At 47.1% G+C, this 20,293-nt stretch overlaps 1 long non-coding RNA gene across 1 annotated transcript; it reads left to right on the top strand.

Annotated features, from left to right (window-relative positions):
• The first annotated feature begins 5,830 nt into the window (after positions 1-5,830).
• LOC311582613 lies at positions 5,831-15,046 on the top strand. Its single transcript, XR_014774163.1, has 3 exons — positions 5,831-5,912; positions 14,218-14,337; positions 14,924-15,046. It is a non-coding gene; the product is annotated as an uncharacterized lncRNA (long non-coding RNA).
• The last annotated feature ends 5,247 nt before the right edge of the window (positions 15,047-20,293 follow it).

The raw sequence follows: 20,293 nt of genomic DNA, 5'->3' as shown, positions 1-20,293 counted from the left end.
GTGTTGACTGAGCAGAAGTCAGGTTCAACGCTCATCCTATAGAGTTTAATGCACATAACATTCAAATACAGGAACAGCTAGTGTCTGGGGTTAGTTTGGCCGTGTGGTGGTGGGGAAGCGTAGGTGCTTCTTGAGTGCTGGGGTCACAGTGAGATGATGCGTCGAGCTGTTACAAACATGGGCCATTGCCTCCTGGATCTGTTGTACTTTTCCAGGAGAAAGGCCATTGCCCTCTTGCCTTCTCTAGAACTCATCAGAGGGTAGGCTTCGCTGTGTCCACCCGGAGGCCCCTGCTTCGGTTTTTAATGCTTCACTTTTTAGCTCAGTAGGTGTGCTGCCAAACAGAGTGGTCTTCACAGTGTGTAGCTAGAAAGTGGGTGGTGAGATTCATTCAACAGATCTTTACCGGATTTTAAAAGAAAACTCATAATACTTCGTGCCATTATATAGGGATAATATACAAGTAAAATAGGCATATATAAAAAGCAAGAATTACGTGAGACAACTTTTTGCTCACGTAAATATACATGGAGGCATTGGACATATGTAAACAAGTATATGGATGGTAGATATATTTATGATGTTTACACTTAATATATATAATATAATCCTTTAAAACCGAGCCAGCCAGGGTCAGAGGCAGGACCTTCTTCTGTGGATTTTCTCTTCCAGGTTCTGGCCACAGGTGGACTGATGACCCTGGGTTTCTTGGACTCTGTGGTCAGAACCTGGTCTCGTTGTTCATCGTCTTTTACTTTTTAGTTTTAATGTCAGCGCTATAATGTACCAAGCCCTCAGCCTGGACCTGCATCCCTAATGAGCCACACCTGGCCGGGCGATCGAAAGTCTGGCATTGTGTTCTGGCTTGAATCAACAGACTTAAATAAACGGTGTTTGAGAAGGGGGACAGGACAGTTAGTGGGCTTCATTGCTGAAAACTTGGAACTGGCTTCCAGGGGTCTCTGCTTTCTTGGCTCAGTTCAAAATTCCCTCAACTTTTCAAAACTGTCAGGCAACAAAATGTGAGAGGGGTCATTGGCCACCAATAGCTTGGCTCCTTTAGGATCAAATAAAAACCCTGATGTAAGTGGCCGTAATGGAGGACCATGACACCATGTAGGCAGAGAAAGGTTGTCTCTCCTTGGGCTGAGAGTAAAGCGAATTCACTAGAAGAGCCGCCTGGGACAGCAGGAAGTTGACAGCTTCTCAAAAGCATGTTCTGTTCCGGAGCTGGCTGTCTGGGCTTTGATGGCTGCTGTCCCCGTCAGCCCCTCACTGAGGTGATGAAAAACATGTTGAGGGAATGTGGTGTGGACTTGGAATTTAAGGGTAGCTTACCAAGTGCTTTTCCATTGCTGTGAGGGAAACAAGCCAAAGGAATTTTCTTCAGCTTGTGGGTTCAAAGGTTTTGATCTGTGGTCGTTTGAGTCCCTGTGCCGAGCAGAGAACATCACAGCATGGGGAGCAGAGGGTGTCACTTCATGGTGGACAGGCAGGATGCAGGAAGGGACCAGAGCCCAGCGACATCGCCCCCAGGGGCCTACTTGCTCCAACCACCTCAAACACTATCCCAGGAGTCCATTATGGGTTAATGGGGTCAGAACCTTCAGGAGCTAACGGTCTCTGGAAGGGTCACTACAGATACACACAGGAGCAGCTTTATAAGCCCCTGGGCATTGCTGAAGCCAGTCAAGTTGACAATCAAAACTGAGCATCACAGGTGGATAGTTAAAAATTCCTTCTACCTTAATTAAACTTTGGTGTGGGCGTATGTTCCTGGTGAGGGGGTGGTACTCAAGTGTGTGTGTGTGTGTGTGTGTGTGTGTGTGTGTGTGGTGTTAAAAGGCCAGCCAAGGGTGTTGTTCTTCAGTAGTTATTTGCCTTGGGTTTGATGATAATGATGATGATGGTGGTGGTGGTGATGCTGACAATTTTACTTATTTTTTTGTGTGGAGAAGGGGAAGACTTGTATGCCACTATAATGATTAAAAAATAAGATGACATGTAACAGATATGATGTGGAGAAGTTTTATTATGTGAGCGTGGGACAGCAGGGAAGTGAGAGAGGCACCCTAGAGAGTAAAAGAGAATAAGAGAGAGAAGGGAACGAGAGAGAGAGAGAGAGAGAGAGAGAGAGAGAGAGAGAGGAGAAAGGTAAGAGAGAGGACCAAGAGGAGCAAGAAAGGAAGAAAGAAATAAGAGAGAAGACGAGATGGGTTTGTCCTTTTATATACTCCTGGGCAGGGGCATGCCTAATGGCAGGTAGGTAATGATGTCATAGGTTGCTAGGCAGACTGGGGCAGTATGCTAACAGTCACAGCCTGCGTGTGGAGGTCAGAGGACAGCTTAAAGGAGTCGGTTCTCTCCTTTTATCACATCGGTGGCAGACAGGCGCCTTCATCTGCTGAGCCATCATCCCACTTAGTGCCTCGTTCGTGTGTTTGAGTCAGGGTCTCTCATTGGAGTGGAGGCTGAGATGGCTGCAGGGAGCTGCCTGTCACCCTTGCTAGTGCTGGGGTCACAAGCAGGTGACATGGTGCTGAAGCTCCTCATGTTTGTGCTAGGGGCTGAACTTAGGCCTCATGCTCCCGCACAAGCCCTCTACCAGGAAACTATCTCTCGACCCCCTTAATTAAAACTTTCATTTGAAGTACATTGATGTATGTGCTGATTAGTTTTTGTCAACTCAACACAAACTACAGCTAGCCGGAAAAGGGAGCTGCAATGGAGAAAGTACCTCATCTTGTTGGCCTGTGAGCCACCCTTCTGTGGGCAGTGCCATCCCTGGGCACGTGAGCCTAGACTGTAGAGTAAAGGCGACTGAGCAGCCAGGGGACAAGCCCGGAAGCAGCGTCCCTCTGTGGTCTCTGCCTCAGTTCCTGCCTTCAGGGTCCTGCTTCAAGTTCCTGGTTTGATTTCCCTCAATATTGGCCTGGACCCTATAAGGCAAATAAAGCCTTACCTCCTCCAAGTTTTTGGTAAGTGTTCTATCACAGCACAACAGAAACACAACCACAACAAGATACACTTAATTGAAATATATATATATATATATATACATATATATGTATATATATACACATATATGTACAACACACACACACACACACACACACACACACACACACACACACACACACACACACATTCTTGCTCTCATCACTCTGCCCACCCCAATTTTAGTATATGAGTTTTAGTTTGTGATTATAAAATGCTCTGGACCAGTACCAGCGGTTCTTCAACTGTGGGGTTAGACCTCTTTGGGAGTTGAACAGTCCTTTCACAGGGGTATCCCAAGACCATCAGAAAACAGAGACATTTATGTCATGATTCAGTGATTCACAGTGCTAGCAGAATTAACAGTTATGAAGTAGCAACAAAAAAAATCTTATGGCTGGGGCTCACCACAAGAGGAACTGTATTAAAGGTCGCAGGGTTAGGGAGGCTGAGAACCCACTGCCCTAGACTGTGGGGGGAAATCTGGTGTAGTGGTTTGTGCCTATAATATCAGCACTTGGGAGATAGCAATGGGAGGGTCAGGTATTGAAGGCCATCCTCAGCTACAAGTTCAAGGCCAGCCTGAGCTACATGAATCCTTATCTTTAAACTGTGTGGGTGAGGTGGGGTGGTGTTACACTCTTGTAATCCCTGCACTTGGGATGTGGGAGGCAGAAAGATCATCCCCAGGTCTTGACTATGAGACCAGCCTGACCCACACGAGGCCCACATATACTCAGTCTTGATAGAACTGACTAAAACTATCCCATCTCACCTCTGACTAGACACAGAAGCTCCACGCGAGTGAGTTGAACCGCCTCAGGAAGCTACCCAGCTGCAGCCCAGTGTCAGCAAAGCCATCAGTCTGTCACATCAGGAGCAGATGTCAGCAAAGTCTATGAAAGAGTAAGGCTCATTTAATTTTTATACTTATGATTACTGAAGGGGATTTACTTATTTAAAAAATATAAATGAAGGTCAAGATAGTTTGGAGCATTTGGAATCTTAATTTTTCATACATGCTTATACCCACAGACTGAGGAGATGCTGCGATCCGTGTTTGGGACTCCGTAGGAAGGCATACAGAAATTCTTCATATTATATTTTCAATGTCTCTGTTAAGTTTAGAGCTATTTCAAAATAAAGTTTTTTGGATGAAAGATAAAACATCCTATTAGTGTGTGGGTTTTAAGTGTGATTTTTATAAAACAGAGTTAAAGTAAAGTAATTTGTCTATGAGAGACTATCAAAAACTAACGACAAATGTTTTACTTGTAGGTGCTAATGCTGTCTCCAAGGTCTGAAATAAAACATTGCTTTGAAGAGTCCAGTGAAAACAACTAGGGGAGAGTATGAAATTGATGTGGATGTTGGAAAAAATGTTCTTGTTTTGCTAATATGATTGTGTACTTATGAAAACCAAAAGGCAGTTGTGAAAGCCTGTTAGCATTAACAATATTTGATAAGTGTCTAAATGAAATATATATATATAGGATATCTCTGTGTTTGAGGCTAGCCTGGACTACATAGCATGTTTTGGGGTAGCCATAAGTATATAATGGTGGTCTCCTCAGATTCACCAGGAGGATTGTGTGCATCTGAAGAGCCTTTCAGTGATTCACTATTCCAGCTCCATGTCCCGGGGGACGCTCCCTCCCCTGGGGAAGCCGAATGCTAGAAAGCCCTTCTAGTCTGGTGCCCTGAGATGGGCTGTCTTTCTAGCCCCATTCCTATCCAAAGACATCTGTTCCCATGCATCTTGACACCAGCCTCCCCGCACTCCTACTGCTCTCCAGAGTGGACAGCCGGAGGAACTCACAAGCCGTCGCACAAAGTCAGAGGTGCTGATTATCCGGCAGCTTTTCTCCACTACCTGCAGCATGAACTGCGTTGAGGAAGAGATTAGAGATTTGGAAAAAGGCCTTGGCATGCTTCCCCTTTCTCCATGGGACTCTGCATGGCTGTGGGTACTCTATAGGTCCCCACTCCCTCACCTAGAGGCGTCTCCAGGAGACTCTTTCCCAGGGCACATGAGGGTGTGAGTGCACATGTGCCTATGCCTCTACTCACAGCACCTCCTTTCACACACTCAACACTCCCATGCTCACACATCCTGTTACACCTGGTGGCACCTTCAGACCCACCTTGCTCTGTATGTTAGAAGGCTGGTCTCTATGTATGATGTCACTAGCACCTTGTCTTCTTGTTCCCAGTTTGCTCTTGACCATTAGAAACTGACAGGGCATGAGCTGATTTCGACAATTCCAAGTATCAGAGAAGTCAGATGTTAGCCTTGATGGTGGGAGACTTTTGAAGGCTCTAGACGTCCTGTAACCTGACTCACTTCTCAGCCAGACTGGAGAAGGCAGAGGGAGTCTGCTGAAATCTATGCTGTGACCGCATAGTGAAATGGCCAAGGCATAAACCTTCTCCTCTGGCTGATGACTATTTCTCCAAAAGAAAAAAAAACCGTGGAAGGAGTAGATAGATAGTTCTGCTTATGGAAAGTATGTGCATGTGTGTGTGCACAGGTGTAAGTGCATACTACTTGCTAATAGTGCTTTCCTCCCTGACCAGCCTGTGGCCTCCTTCCAACTGGGACGGGACCATTGGCTCTCAAGCTCAGAGAGGTCTGGCCAACAGTCATGTGTTCCTCAGTGTCAACACTGTCAGCAGTAGCTGCTCTCTCTAGTAACCAGGATGGCGATGGCCTCTGAACACCAACCAAATGCTTTAGGAAGATTGCTACAGCCCAGAAACAGGGGCAGAGATGTTATATAGCCTGTCTACAGCCACCCACGTGCAAGCAGGATCTGAACACAGTGGCACAGTGCTCTAATGGGACTTCAGTGCCAGGAGCGGAAACAAGGAAAAGTTGTTGCTTTGTGAGAGAAGTGGACCCCACCATGTGACAGGTAAACAACTAAGTGTGTTAAATAGTTTTTGTTACTGCAATGAAACGCTTGTCTGGTTTTGTTTTTGTTTTTGTTTTCCAATACAGGGTTTCTCTGTGTAGCTGTGGCGGTCCTGAACTCGCTTTGTAGACCAGACTGGCCTCGAACTCACAGTGATCCCCCTGCCTCTGCCTACCGAGTGCTGGGATTAAAGACGTGCATCACCATGCGGAATACTTGGAGTAATTGACTTGTTGCATCTTGATCTCGTGGTTTTGGAGTTCCCAGGCTACAGTCGAGGGCCTGTGTTGGGGGGCTTATGGCAAGGCATGGCAGGAATTTGTGATGGGACACAATCATTCCGCTTATGGCTAGACAGCAAAGGAGAGGAGGAGGAGGAGGAGGAGGAGGAGGAGGAGGAGGAGGAGGAGGAGACAGGGACCAGTGTTCTGGCACTTCTTCAAGGGCACACCTCCAGTAACATAAACCTTTCCCACTGGGCTCCATCTCTTAAAGACTCCTTTATGTCCCTCAAACACCATCTTGGGGACCAAGCCTTTACCTTACAGACTTTGAGGATATCAGAAGCTAAACTATAGCAGCTGCTGTCCGCAGCCCTGACTGAAGGTTTACCAGCCCAGTAGAAAGTGTCAGATGTTTGACTCCTCTAATAAGGCTCCTCCCACAGTGACAAAACTCCACAAGGCTGTGGTTCTTAATCTTCATTGTCAACTTGCCTGGGGTTAGAATCAGGGTCTGCCAGGGAGGGTGTTTTCTGAAGAGGGAAGGCCGAGCCTGAATGTGGCCAGTGCTGTTTCATAAGCTGGGTCCAGGACTAAACAACAGGACAAAAGCAGCTGAGCACCACCTTCATCTCTCTGCTTCCTGACTGAGGATGTGACCTGACCAGTTGTCTTACCCTCCTGCTCTCAGGTTTTTCTTGCTGTGATGGGCTGTATTTCCTGGAAACATGAGCCCCAATAAACCCTTCCCCTTTTAAGTTACAGTCATGAGAAAGGAAACTAATATAGGTATCTTATCTATCTATCTATCTATCTATCTATCTATCTATCTATCTATCTCTACCATCTATCAATTATCTATCTATCTATCTATCTATCTATCTATCTATCTATCTATCTATCATTTCTCTATCATTCATCTATCTGTCTGTCTGTCTCTATCATCTACCTATAAATCATAACTCTATTTGTCATCTGTTATCTACCCACCTGCTGGTCTATCTATCTGAGGAGATTTATTACAGCAACTGCCTCACAGGCATCACAAAGTCCCACAGTCTGCCGTCTGCAAGTAGAGAGCAGAAGAGTGGATAGGGGCAGTTCAGTCTTTGTCCTAGAACTTAAGAAAGCTGGTGTATAGCGAGTAGCAGGTGTATTGGAGTGGCTGATGTCCTCCCAAGTCCCTGAGTCAGAACATCCAAGATCTAGAAGCACAGATAATCCAGAGCTGTTAGGGGATGATGGTTTTGTGCACTCTGTTTTCAAATGCTGACTTCTGTATCCAGACATCTGGTTGCAGCCTGGACATTGGGATTGTTATTATTATTATTGAAGCATCTCTGTCTCAACGTTGTGTAAAAATTGTTCTCCATCACCTCTGATTGGTTAATAGAGAGCTGAATAACCTAAACCGGAACAGGAGAGTTAGGGTAGGACTTCTGATCCCAGGGAGGGGGTCCCAGGTGGAGCAGAGAGAGAGAGAAGAGTTGCCGTGGGGGAAACATGAAGGAGTCACCGTGAAGACATGGGTGGAGCAGGAACTGCCAGGATGAGACTAAGATGGCAGATAATGGGGAATGTGGCTGGGAATTAGGCCAAGGCCGGAATAGTCAGATTAAGTTTAGATTGAGCTGAAAATCTGCCTGTGATCGAAGCTTATTAATAAATATAATAGGTCTCCATGTTCATCATTTGGAAGCTAGATAGAGTTTTACACAGAGCATGAGAAGCTGATTGTCTAAGCTTGGAAAACAAGAGAAAATTCACTCTTTTTTTTTTCCTCTTAGTTTCATCTGGGGCCTCAAGTGATTGATTGAAAGTCATTCAAGGTAGAATGGACTCTTCTTAGTCTTCTGACCAAAATGCTAATATTTTCTGGAAATGCCTTACACATACACACACACACACACACACACACACACACACACACACACACACACACACATACACACACACACACACACACACACATACACACACACACACACACACACTAATGGCTGTATGGTATGTAAAAGTTGTTTGAGATGCTATTTGAAAGAAAGAACGAAAGAAAGAAAGAAAGAAAGAAAGAAAGAAAGAAAGAAAGAAAGAAAGAAAGTTTATTATATGCTAGGGCTAGTGTTGTTTATCAACTTATGGCATCTGGGTTCACCTGAAAGGCAACTGCCAGGAATACCTACGGGATTGTCTTAATTAGCACAATCTACCTAAACCTGGCTTTGCAGGCATAAAATATATAAGCTTGAAGGGGTCAGGGAGTCTTGCTCCATGGTCTCAGAGAGTAGCTAAGGCCACATTGTAGGCTTAGAATCCCTCCAAATAAGGCCCTGAGAGGCCACTATGTGAATCTGTGAAATCAACCCTAAGTTGTGATAGATTTCCCAGAATGTTGGAGATGCTCAAAGTTAACAGACTGCCTTGAGTCTTAGCTAAGACTTGAAAGTGGAGACAATGCTGGAATTTCTAAAGCCAGTGGGAACTTACGAAGTCCAACTGAATGTGTTTGTGTGTTACAAACTGGTCACAAGATTATTGAGGATGAGCAGTGGAAAGTCACGGCTTATGGCGTTGACAAGGGTTAGTTAGCATTGATTATCAACTTAATAGAATCCGAAACTACCTCAGAGACAAGCCCCTAGCAACATCTTTCATGGATTATTATCTGGATTCGATTAATTGAGGTGGGACGGTCCACCCTAAAAGTGGGTAGTGCCATTCCATGTACATTAAAGACAGAAAACTGGCTTAGCCAGAGCATTTCTCATGTGCTGCTTCTTGGACTGTGTGACACAGTGCTACCAGCCATCTCAGGCTCCTGATACCAGGACTTCCCCGACTTTATTATGAACTGTGCCCCAAACTATGAACCAAAATAAGTCCTTCTCTCCTTAAGTTGTTTTTTCTCACTGCAGTGGGGAAAAGTAATCAAGTGTCTACTACTTTTTTTTATCCCTATGATAAAATTTCTCCTAAAGTTTCTGTAACTTCCCCCAAATAGTGCCATCAATTAGGAACTAAGAACATTGTATGTGAGCCTATGGGGCACATTTCATACCTAACCCATGAAATTCCTCAATATTTCCAGGCCTTTGGTGAAAGAATGAAGAAAGGAGGAAGGGAGGCAGGGACCATGTGGGTATCTGTGCTGCTCAGCACTTTGTGAGACATCTCCTTGGTATCATCACACAGACAAAGCAGTTGCTGGGAAGAGCAGAGTGTGTGGTATTTCAGGAGCCACACCAGTGACATTGCTGCTCGGTACACTCACTTGGTTAATAAAAAAAAAAATCTAGATTTTTCATGAGGTAGAAATTGGTCCCCTGGATGTCCCTCATGGGCTCATGTCTAAGCGAAGCCTTTGTATCCTAAGCGGTCTGGAGCCTCTATCAAGAGTCAAGCCGTTCTCTGTGCCGGACCTGGAGTATCTCCCAGATCTGTCTTCTTACGAATTGTTCCTCTGGTGCAGTAAACGTCGGACCCCTCCCCAGATCTAGCCGACGGACAGGACATTCTCCTCAGGAGAGCGGGGACTGACTTTCACACGAACTCTGGTGCCCCATATTTGACCATGTCCCCTTGATGGGGAGGCCTGGTGGCACCCAGAGGAAGGATAGCAGGTTACCAAGAAGAGACTTGTTACCCTATGATCATATATAGGGGAAGGAGGTTCCCCCTAAGTCACAGACACAGGGGAGAGGAATAGGGTGAAAGCGGGAGGGAGGGAGGAACGGGAGGATACAAGGGATGGGATAACAATTGAGATGTAATATGAATAAATTAATTAAAAATTTAAATAAAATGAAAAGATTTTTCCCTCTGTTTTGGAAGTTTTGGAGGGTCCTTTGAAACCATCCCTGTCCCCATGACAATGCTCTGGTCAGCTCACTCCTCCCTCCTCCCCTCTGTGCTTTCACAGACCTCACCAAGCCTTCCCCTCAACCTAGTTATCACTCACACCCTAGTTCTGTGAGCTCCTGAAAGGCAGGGACCATGATCCTACCAACTCACACCAGGCCCAGCTCCCCTCAGTCAGACATTTGGATGCTCATCGAGGGACAAGGGGAATCCCATCAGGTCTGACTTAAGAGCTGAGACTTTCTCCTAAGAGCAATGGGAGCCTTTGAAGTGCTTCTGAAGGCAGAGGTGAGGCATAGCCTGAGGTAAAACTCTCTGGTGAGTCTCCCTGCTCTTCCCAGGAGGAAGTCTCCACAGCTGAGGCCTATTCTCACTTTTTGGATAGATTTCCGAGGTTTCTCCTCAGGCTCTGCCCATCCCTTCCCTCTCCTCTCTGTTGGGGATGCTAAGTGTGGGCCTTTTAAAACAGAGGCTCCCACTGTGGAGCCTGCAGGGGGGGTCTCTGTGTCTCTAAGGGTTTCTACCCCCTGCTGAGATCCTGTGGAGGCCCTTTGATGCTTCTGTTATGACTTCTGCTTGGCAAGGGCCCATTGAGTGCCTCCGCCCTTAGCCCTCTTGCTGTGTTTGAGGCTTGCTCTCATTGGCTGGAGCTGGCCAGAAGTGAGGGACCCCATTCACTCAGAGCCCCTTACTGCACAATGCATGTAGGTCAAAGTTATATTCCTCGTGAAGCCACACCCATGGGGTGGGGGGGATGGGGGGGGAGGGGATAAGGAGGCCCTATGGCCCTGTGCCATGGCGCTCCTAAGAACAGGTACTTCTCAGAATACCACCAGGGGTTTGCCATGCCCCAACAGGTGAAAAATGATAAGAGGAGAGATTTTTCTGGCTCGTTGGAGAGATGTAGACTGATTGCCTGCACAACCGAATGGATCGGCCCCTTCTTTATTACATGACTGACCCTTTTATAGCTGTAGCAAACAGAAACTGATGAAGATCCTTGGAACAGAAGTCATATCCCTTCTCAGGTAAACACCCAATTTTCTAAATGGACAGAACTTGGACATTATAACACGCTCTATTATAACATAGTATAACATCAGGTCCCATGTGCATCTGTTATTATTATTTTATGTGTATGGGTGTTTTGTCTCCATGTATGAGTATGTATACACACCGTATTCAGTCCTGGTTGGTACCTGCAGAGACCAGAGAAGGGCATTGGATCCCCCTGGGACTTGAGCTATAGGCCATTGTGAAATGTCATGTAGGTGCTGAAAACTGAACTTGAGTCCTCTGCAAGAGTACATGCACTTTAACCCCAGCACTCCAGGAGGCTGAGGCAGGCAGGCAGATCTTTGTCAGTTCGAGGCCAGCTTGGTCTACAAAGAGAGTCCAGGACAGCCAAGGCCTCACAGAGAAACTCTGTCTCAAAAAACAAAACAAAATAAAGGAAAAGAGTAGCAAGTGATTTTAACTACTCAACTATTTCTCTAGGCCCCACACATGCACTTTAAAGTATGTGTGTGTGTGTGTGTGTGTGTGTGTGTGTGTGTGTGTGTGTGTGTATGTGTGTGTATATATATTATATATGTAATATATATCATATATGATTGAAAGTCATAATTGGCTATGTTACTAGGCAACATAAAAGAAGGAAAGAAGGAGAATGCGTTTCAGTTTGGGAAACAGCCATGAACACACATAGCTATGGAATGTAAGGTGTGGGAAAGATGACATGGTTTCTGAAAAGTCCATTTACTTCAGGGCAAGGTGTACATGAGAGCCCACCACAAGCTGAAGAGAAAAGAGAAAGTGCCTGCTTTGTTTTTTGTTTAATCTGAGTAATGTGTGGTGTGGAACCCTGACTATCACACAAGAGGAGTTGCCTTTGCTGTTTAAAAAAAAAAAAGAGAGAGAGAGAGAGAGAGAGAGAGAGAGAGAGAGAGAGAGAATAATCATTGCAAAAATCTGAAATTAAAAAGAAGAAAATAAAAAGATGGGCTTCCCAAAAATTTCTGAGGGCCCCTCACTACATTGGAGGAGGAAGTTAAGAGATTACAAGGAAAACACTCGACTTGTTTTCAGTTGACTAGAAAAAGCCCAGGACTGTATACAAATCTAGAGTTCAAAAATTTAACTGCCTGCGGGAACCAGGGTGCGGACATGAAAGAAAGAAGCTGGGCCCAGTGGGGACTGTGAGGGACTGAGACAACAGGCTCATCTGAGGTCAGCTGTCCCTAGGTCATGCTCAGGGATGCTGTGTGCACAGGCCAGAGCTCCTGAGTATTCTCAGTGTCCCAAATTTTAAATCCTAGGTGTGGAGGGAGGCTAAACTGACATCAGCGTCAGTTGCCGGAAGCAGGATGGTGGTGAAGCATCTTGGTTTGATGCAGATTTGAGACCACAGGAAGCAGAACCTCGGACGAGGATTTGGAGATGGACTAGTCATCTCAAGAGTATCTGGCAGGAGAGTGAAGGGGCTTGTCAGCTGACCAATACACCTTAGGACAGTAGTGACCCTTTAATACAGTCCCTCGTGTTGTGGTGTTCCCCTGCCCCCATAAAATTATCTTGTTGCTAATTCATAACTGTGATTTTTGCAACTGTAATGAATCGTTATGTAAATATGTGACACCCCCCCCCCCAAAAAAAGAGGTCACGACCGGCCTTAGAGGAAAAAATATTTGGTTAGTGGTTTCAGAGTTTGTAGTTTATTAAGATGGAGAGTTTATGGCAGAGAATAGCTCACATCATGACTATGGTGGGGGAGGGAGGGTGGGGGTGTGCGGATTGAGGTGCTCCTCTCTGGAAATGCCTTTGCAGACACAGCAGGAGGTGTGTGTTGCTAGCTTCCTAGGCACCTCCCAATTCCAGCATGTTGACCTAGTTAATCACAACAGAAGGCAAAACAGCAAAGGGAGGGTAGCTGCTAAGTCATGCGCAAAGGACTAGGGTCCATCTGTGACTAGGGCCTATACCAGGGCCTCAGTTTCACAGGGAAGTCTAGGAGATCTACAGCCTCAGAGATGCTCTCGCTGAGAACTGCTCCTCCAGGACTCAGTTTGCATTTCTGCTCAGCATTGCAGGAGCAGGAAGTCGGCCTCCTGTCTGAAGAGGCCCTGACTCAGGTCCTGGCGGGAGGCAGGAGCAGTGGGCTTGTCTGAGCTACTAATAAATGCCATGAACTGATCCCAGAAGTCATATAGACCAATGTGTTAGCTTGCCTTTCTAGTGTCATGAGAAAAACCAAGGTCAAATTCCCCTTGGAGAGGAAAGGGGTTGTTTGGCTTACATGATTACACTGGTAATCAGTGGAGGTGGTCAGCTCATCACTGAAGGTAATCAAGGCAGGAAGTTGGAGGCAGGAACTGAAGAAAATGCTGTGGAGGAGCTCTGCTTACTGACTGACTCGCTCTTCATCTCTTCATGCCTTGCTCTGCCTTTTTTTTTTTTTTTGGCTTTTCAAGCCAGGGTTTCTCTGAGTAGCCTTGGCTCTCCTAGACTTGCTTTGTAGACCAGGCTGGCCTCGAACTCACAGCGATCTGCCTCCTGAGTGCTGGGATTAAAGGCATGCACCGCCATGCCTGGCTCAGCTTGCTTTCTTATACAACCCAGGACCACCTTCCCAGAGATGGACAGTCCATAGTGGGCTGGCTCCTCCCACCTCAGTCATTAATCAAGAAAATGCCCCCCAGCCCCAGCCCAGGCTTGCCTATAGGGCAACTCTGCAATGAAGTTGACCCTGACCTGTTCCAAGTTGACCAAAAAACAACAATAACAACAACAACAAAAGCAAACAAACAAAAAACCCAAACTAAAAAAAAAAAAAAAAAAAAACAACCAGCATCAATAGGATTTACTGGCATAATGCATTTCTCCTCCTTAGGCGCATGGAGAAACCTTCTAAACTAAAAGTTTCCAGGGGGCCAACACTTGTCTTATGAGTTCCAGTGTGCCTTGGTGGGGGTTGGGGGGGTGGAGGGTGGGGTGAGGAGGTCAGATAAGCCGGCCTGTTACTCCTGTGCCATTTTGGCTGAAAATTCAGTCTCCAAATGACACTCTTTCCCTAGGCAGCGTTGTTTGGTGTTAAGAGACCTCACTCTGGCACTAGCTAGCTGCACAAGGTTGGGCCAATCCCTACCTTACCGCTAAACCTCAGTCTCACTGTGTCTGGCACCAAGCAGCCATCAGAAGCTGTCTGTAATTCTGACTGTGGATTTTAGATTTCAGGACAGGAGAGCTGTGCACTAACTGGGCTGGTGCCGGACCTTGAGAAACTTCTGGAAATGGTAGAAGCATGCAGCCTCAATGGTTTTCCTCACTCACAGAAGTTCAATGAACAGGTAAGCTGTGGGAAGTCTCACCATCTGAGAGAGAAGTCAGAGAAGATTCGAGACACGACTCGGGCTCCTCTTCTAGTGAAGTGCTAGCTGCCGGAAGCTGCTTCGGCCCACACTGTCATAAAGGAAGTGAGCAGCCAGCCCCGCACCCGCTGCCTGTCACTTCTTGGCCTTTGAACAATGGTTAATGATGGATAGGGCATGCTTCATGCTTCGCTCCTGTTAGTGGGTACCAGGAGACCCTGCCCGCTCTGGCCTTCTGCATCCCTGCCTTTAATCAAGGCCTCCGAGGTAATTGCTGTGTGGATGAACAGCTTGCAGCCTAGTGTGCAACTAACAATTAGTTTAGAGACCGTGATCTATAAATTTTGAGGTGAGGGAAAGAGGATTTGGGGCACGTGGGCTATCGTTTCTAATGAAGAAGAATCACACACCGGAAGGGATCCCGAGCGTTATTGAGGCGGCTTAATATCATCCCACCATGATTTGTAGGCCTCCGTAATGCCGCGTGACCGTGGGGAGGGAATGAAAACGGGTGTGTGTGTGCAGGGGGGGGGGGGAGCAAATTGTTGTTGTTTGTGTTTCTTAGGAAAGAAACAAAACCCCCTCCCTGCTCACGATTTACGACATGTGGGCCGCCATCTGTACAAACCCCAGCAATCTTCCGTCACTGTCTGCACGGCTCTGTAAACAAGGCCTAACGGAGTGGGACACCATGGAATGTCGTCCTATTTATTGTTTATAAAAATAAACGGGCTGGCCGGAGACGTATGTGAGTCGTTTCATGGAGCAGCTGCACAAGCAAGGGTCCGAGCGAGAGGGGAGCTGGGAAGTCGGAGGGCGAGGGATGTGACCGGGCCAGTGAGAGGCTCTCATCACAGGACCACTTCGGGAGATGAAAGGGAAAGAGGAAGCAGGGGGCAGGCCGGGAAAGAGCCAGATTCAACTCAAGCCAGGTCCAGCCAATCTCTCCTCGGTCAGATGACGAGGTTAACGTTTGGAGAGCTGGCCAGGAAGAAGCACCTCCTCATGGCATAAGGCACACGGGGTGCCAGGGGACACCTCATAATTTTAGGGGAAATGGAGAGCCAGGTACATCAAAGACTCCCAGGCAGCTGTAAAGCTGCTGTTCTTGTCCTTTGTATGCAGTGGCATGTCCTCTGGTTATAGGGGCAGGTGACTGGCTTCCAAGCTCTCTAGTCACAAGCTGGCCTAAAGCTTTTCTCCTCGCTCGTAGCGGAAGTGCCCACTTTTGTCTCCGAGGCAAAATGACAAGGGCCTCAGACGGTCAGAAGTTGGCAGAAGGTCATGATTGAAGCGTCCTCAAAGATGGCCCTGGGAGGTGGAGCGGGGCAGGAGGGTGACCATAGCTGATAACAACTGAATATTTCACAATAGTCATGAGGCTGAAAAGCGTTCCAAATGCAAAGAACCGATGAACTCCTGGACCGCGGCTGTGATGACTTGCCATGACCTGATCCTCACCTCCTTGAAATGTGTGGTAAAACGCCTCACTGTGTCTTGTCTCTTAAATACAAAGAAATACTATATGTCAGTTACAAATAAAAATGCTTTAAAACTCAAAATATTTCCCCATTTTTTTAAAATGAGAAAATGGAGGCCTGAGTGGCAGAACAACTAGCCCCGCCCACAGAAGGGGCAGGGCAGGGCTGAGGCTAGACCCTTCCCAGGGAATCCTTGAGTCTAGGCCCATGCTTGCCAGGTCTCTACAGTCTCTTGTCTAACCTGTTCACAAGAGGCCAGTGTCCTACTTGAAGCCACTGTGTGACCTCCAATGTGCAGAACTCAGAGGCTACAGGGTATGGTGCCTGCCAGTGTCCCCAAGCCTCTCACCTGAACTCCAACTGGCCCCCATTTGCTGTCAGCACAAGGACATTCCTTCTGTCCCTTGACTGTGTTGAGCTCTCACCTCAGGACCTTTGCACTTACTGCTCCTCCATCTGGAATCCTTGGAATCTTACTGGGGGCATGTCCTACAATCTCTGCTTAAACACCATGGCCTCAGGTTGGGCACCGTGGAACACTCAAGAGGCAGAGGCAGGAGGATGTTTGCGTTAGAGGCCAACCTGGTTTACAAAGCAAGTTCCGGACAGCCAAGGTTACAAAGAGAAATCCTGCCTGAGAAAAACAAACAATCAAAATGTGTCAAACACCATGGCCTCAGGGAAGACTTCCTTAACACTCAGCTAATACAGCACCCTTCTACCTCAAGTCACATTCAAGTTCATTAACCAGCTTGGCTGGGTTTGCCTCTGATCATTTATCGCAACTGGAAGTGAGTTGATAGAGTCATCTATTTATGGCCCTGGCCTTCTATTTGCCTATTTTAAGCCAGGAAGAAGCACTTTCTCATTGTCCTCAGAACTTCCAGGGCCTAGATTTGGGTTTAGCGTTCACTTATCGGTTCAGAGCCTAGCTTACTATTGAGCCAGGGTTAGTGAGTCACGGTAACTGATGGTCCAAGGAAACAACAAATAAGGCGTCAAGTGAGCCATGGGAAGCTTCTCTTAAGTGTGTGAGTGTGTGTGTGTGTGTGTGTGTGTGTGTGTGTGTGTGTGTGTGTGTGTGTATTTAGTGTAAAGGTCTGGGCCTGGCTTCTGAGGCTTAGGTATCATAGGCCTGGCATTTTGTGTTAATTCACAACTTAGAAACCTGCCTTCAATCAACTGGCTGCCAGGTGAAACAGGCAGATGCTTTAAAATATAATTCATTTCCAATGGGTTCATCTCTTCAGAGAGGCTCACAGGGAGCTGACTCAAATGGAGCCTGGTGATGTTGTCTAGAAAATCAGTCATGCCCAGGCAGGGAGAGAGTGACTCCTCAAGCCACTCCTGATCCATGAGGTAGCATCCACTTAGCCTGATCTGCTTAAATGGCGTGGGCCATTTGAGGGGTGAAAATAATGAGTTGCCATCCCATCAACACTTGAACCGAATCCGGATGGTTGCACCTGCTCAGCAAAGAGGGCCGGAAGGAAGAATCTGCGTGGATACAAAGACCACACACATGGACCATCCTTTCGTGTATTTCTATGTGTGCTAGTTTGCACTATACAGAACAGTGGACTCATGGACAGTTTCACACTTGCCCTGATCATGTTCATTCCTGAATAACCCCCAGTTAGCTGACTCAGTCTCTTCCCAAGCAGCCTTCATACAGATATCTCTCTCTCTCTCTCTCTCTCTCTCTCTCTCTCTCTCTCTCTCTCTCTCTCTCACACACACACACACACACACACACACACACACACACACATACACACACACCACAGGTGCATGCTCCACACCTGAGAAACATCAAACCCAACTTTCTCGGTTTGGTTTATTTCATGGCAACGGGACAGTCCTGCCTCCTGGGGAGAAGGACGATGGCGTCATCAACATTCCTAGACTCTCCCTTGTCTCAACTTCAAGCGAGTACCACTGAGTTAAGCTGTTGATGGTTCAAAACGAAGTTATTTCAAAATTGAGAGCCTGTCTCTCCTAATTTTTTTTTTAAAAAAATAAAGGGTCTTCTTTATAACCCAGGGAGTTTCCTAAGCATCGCAAAGGCAGATGGTGTTGAAGTGTTTGCTTTCCCAAGGAACTGTGGGGGATCTTGGGAAATGGCTGTCCATGCCATAAAGATGGAGCATGTTCCTGCTCTAAATGGCTCCCTCCTAGGAAGGAGGATGAGTGGAGCACACGCATGCGCACGCGTGCACATATACAACTGGAAACTAACTCAGGTTGGTGAAAGAGCTGGACAGAAGTAGAAGTCAGGCCTGGGACTGAGGAGGGGGCATTGCTTCCCACTGGGGAAAACATCTTTGCCAATGTAGCCATCTACCTGAGATACGAATGACAGATAGAGCCAGCCAAACTACACCCAGGAGAATGTTTCTGGGCTCAAACCAAAAGGGCAGTCAAGGGCTGGTGCAAAGGTCCTGTGGTAGGAGTGAGCTCCCAAGAGAGTGGTGTGGCCCTGGGAAAGAGAGCAGGGTGAAAGGTGAGGTGAGGTGAGTGGAAAAAGAGTGAAAGGAATGTCTCCGAGGGGCTGGTGACATTTCATGAAGAGTAGGCTCCACTTTAGCGTTCTGAGAACCCCTCCCTGGAATCTGTTAGCGGCACCACAAAGTTTCCATCGCACGAGGCGCCTCTGTCCATAGCTGTCTGTCTCTGACATTTTCTTCATTTTTTCTCTTTGCTACAGTGCGTTGTCAAGTATGTTTTAGGAGTATGTATGGGAACGTTTTGAGTCCTGCAGGTTTGAAAAATGTCTTTGTCCCCAACACTTCACAAACATCACAGTTTGGCCGGGAATAAAATTCGGAATAGCATGATTTTGAAATGCGTCCTTTTGTTCCCAGCAGTCTGTATTATTGTCATGACACGGGCATGGCTAGCTCTGTCTTATAGACAACCTGTTCTTTCCTTTAATTTTTATGAAGGGAGTGTATACATTGCCACACAGTGTGTAACAGCTTCTTGGGTGTTGGTTCTCCCTCCCACCTTGTTGCTGAGGCAGAGCTCTCTTGTTTCTGGCTTTGAGCTTCTCTCAGGGCTGACTCTTACCTCTTCCACTGGCCAGATAACCAAGAGGCGCCCCCTCCTCTGTGGTGAAGTTCAGGGGTGCAGTGCGGACCTTGGTGTGCACCACTCCTCTTCCTCCTCCTCCTCCTCCTTCCCATGTGTTCAGAACAGGGCCAGATCCCTGTTCGACCTCCTCCACGGGCAAATGGCGTCTAGCTGCTCAGGACTCAACCTCCAGAGCCTCTGTGTCCTGGGGCCACTCCCAGATTCCATACATGTTCCCTGTTCCCGAAATGACTGGGACTTCCTGTCCTCCTGAGGGAGTCCATGTATGCTTAGCACTCTGAGACTGATGGCGTGTCACTTCATCAATACCGAGGCGAGATGGAAACACGTGGGTGCCTCCACCACTCTGAGCCAGAAATCTCTTTAAGAGGGCATCCATCCTTGGTTGGTAGGGATCGCGATTCCTGAAATCCAGCCTCCATGGAAACAACTACTGGCTTCATGTTTACAGGAAAGACCATGAAATGAAACAAACAAAACAGAAAAGGCTAAGCAGACTAACAGTGCAACAGGCATACCGCCCAGGCGTCACCACCTGGCTGCCAGGAATCGGGATGAAGAGCGTAGGGAGGAGAGCTGCAGAGAGGGATTCCCAGGGCCCTCCTGCCATCTTCACCAGCAGCCACTCGTGAACCTTGGGAAGAGCAGCGGCTCCCTCCTGCAGTGCTCAGAGGTGGCCCCCTGAGGAAGTGCCTCAGCCTCTCATGTGCCTCCATATACAGGTTGGTGGGAGGTGGGAGTAAGAGATGAGAGGTGAGAGGCGAGAGGCATGGACCCTTTCAGAGGTAGGGCCTAGTGCAAGGTATTTGGCTCCTTGTGGGCGTGGCTTTCAGAAGGAATCGATGTAGTTTTCAAGTGACCCCAGCTGCTCTTATAAGAGATCAAGAATTAGCCCTGGCCAGTCTCTCTGGCCATCTCCTTCTCTGTTACTATGATGCCAACATGAGGTCCTCATCCGAGCGAAGCCAGTGCTGGAGACACTCACTTGAAATACCAGACTGTGGACTAAATAAACCACTTTTCTTTAGACATTACCCAGCCTCAGGCATTTTGACATGGCTGGATAGAGCCATACCTTATAAAACCATTTTTCTGTCTTCTATGAATGTCACGGTACAGTACCTAGCTGGGCAGAGAAATGCATTAAACAGGTGCCTTCTTTTGAGTTCTCCATTCCTATATTTCTAAATTTTGCTCTCCCAATTAGTGTCCCACTTAATCCTCATATCAGCTGAAGGGAAGAGTGCTGTCACCTGTGGAGTGAATGTGTGTGTGTGTGTGTGTGTGTGTGTGTGTGTGTGTGTGTGTGTGTATAGCAGGAGTCCACAGGCTACACAAGTAGAGTGGGGCAGGCAGAATTT

The sequence above is a fragment of the Acomys minous genome (assembly GCF_964271855.1).
Source record: "Acomys minous genome assembly, chromosome: 14".
NCBI classification, from domain to species: Eukaryota; Metazoa; Chordata; class Mammalia; order Rodentia; family Muridae; genus Acomys; species Acomys minous.
The sequence above is the reverse complement of the archived record's forward strand: the minus strand, read 5'-3'. Positions and strand labels throughout refer to the sequence as shown.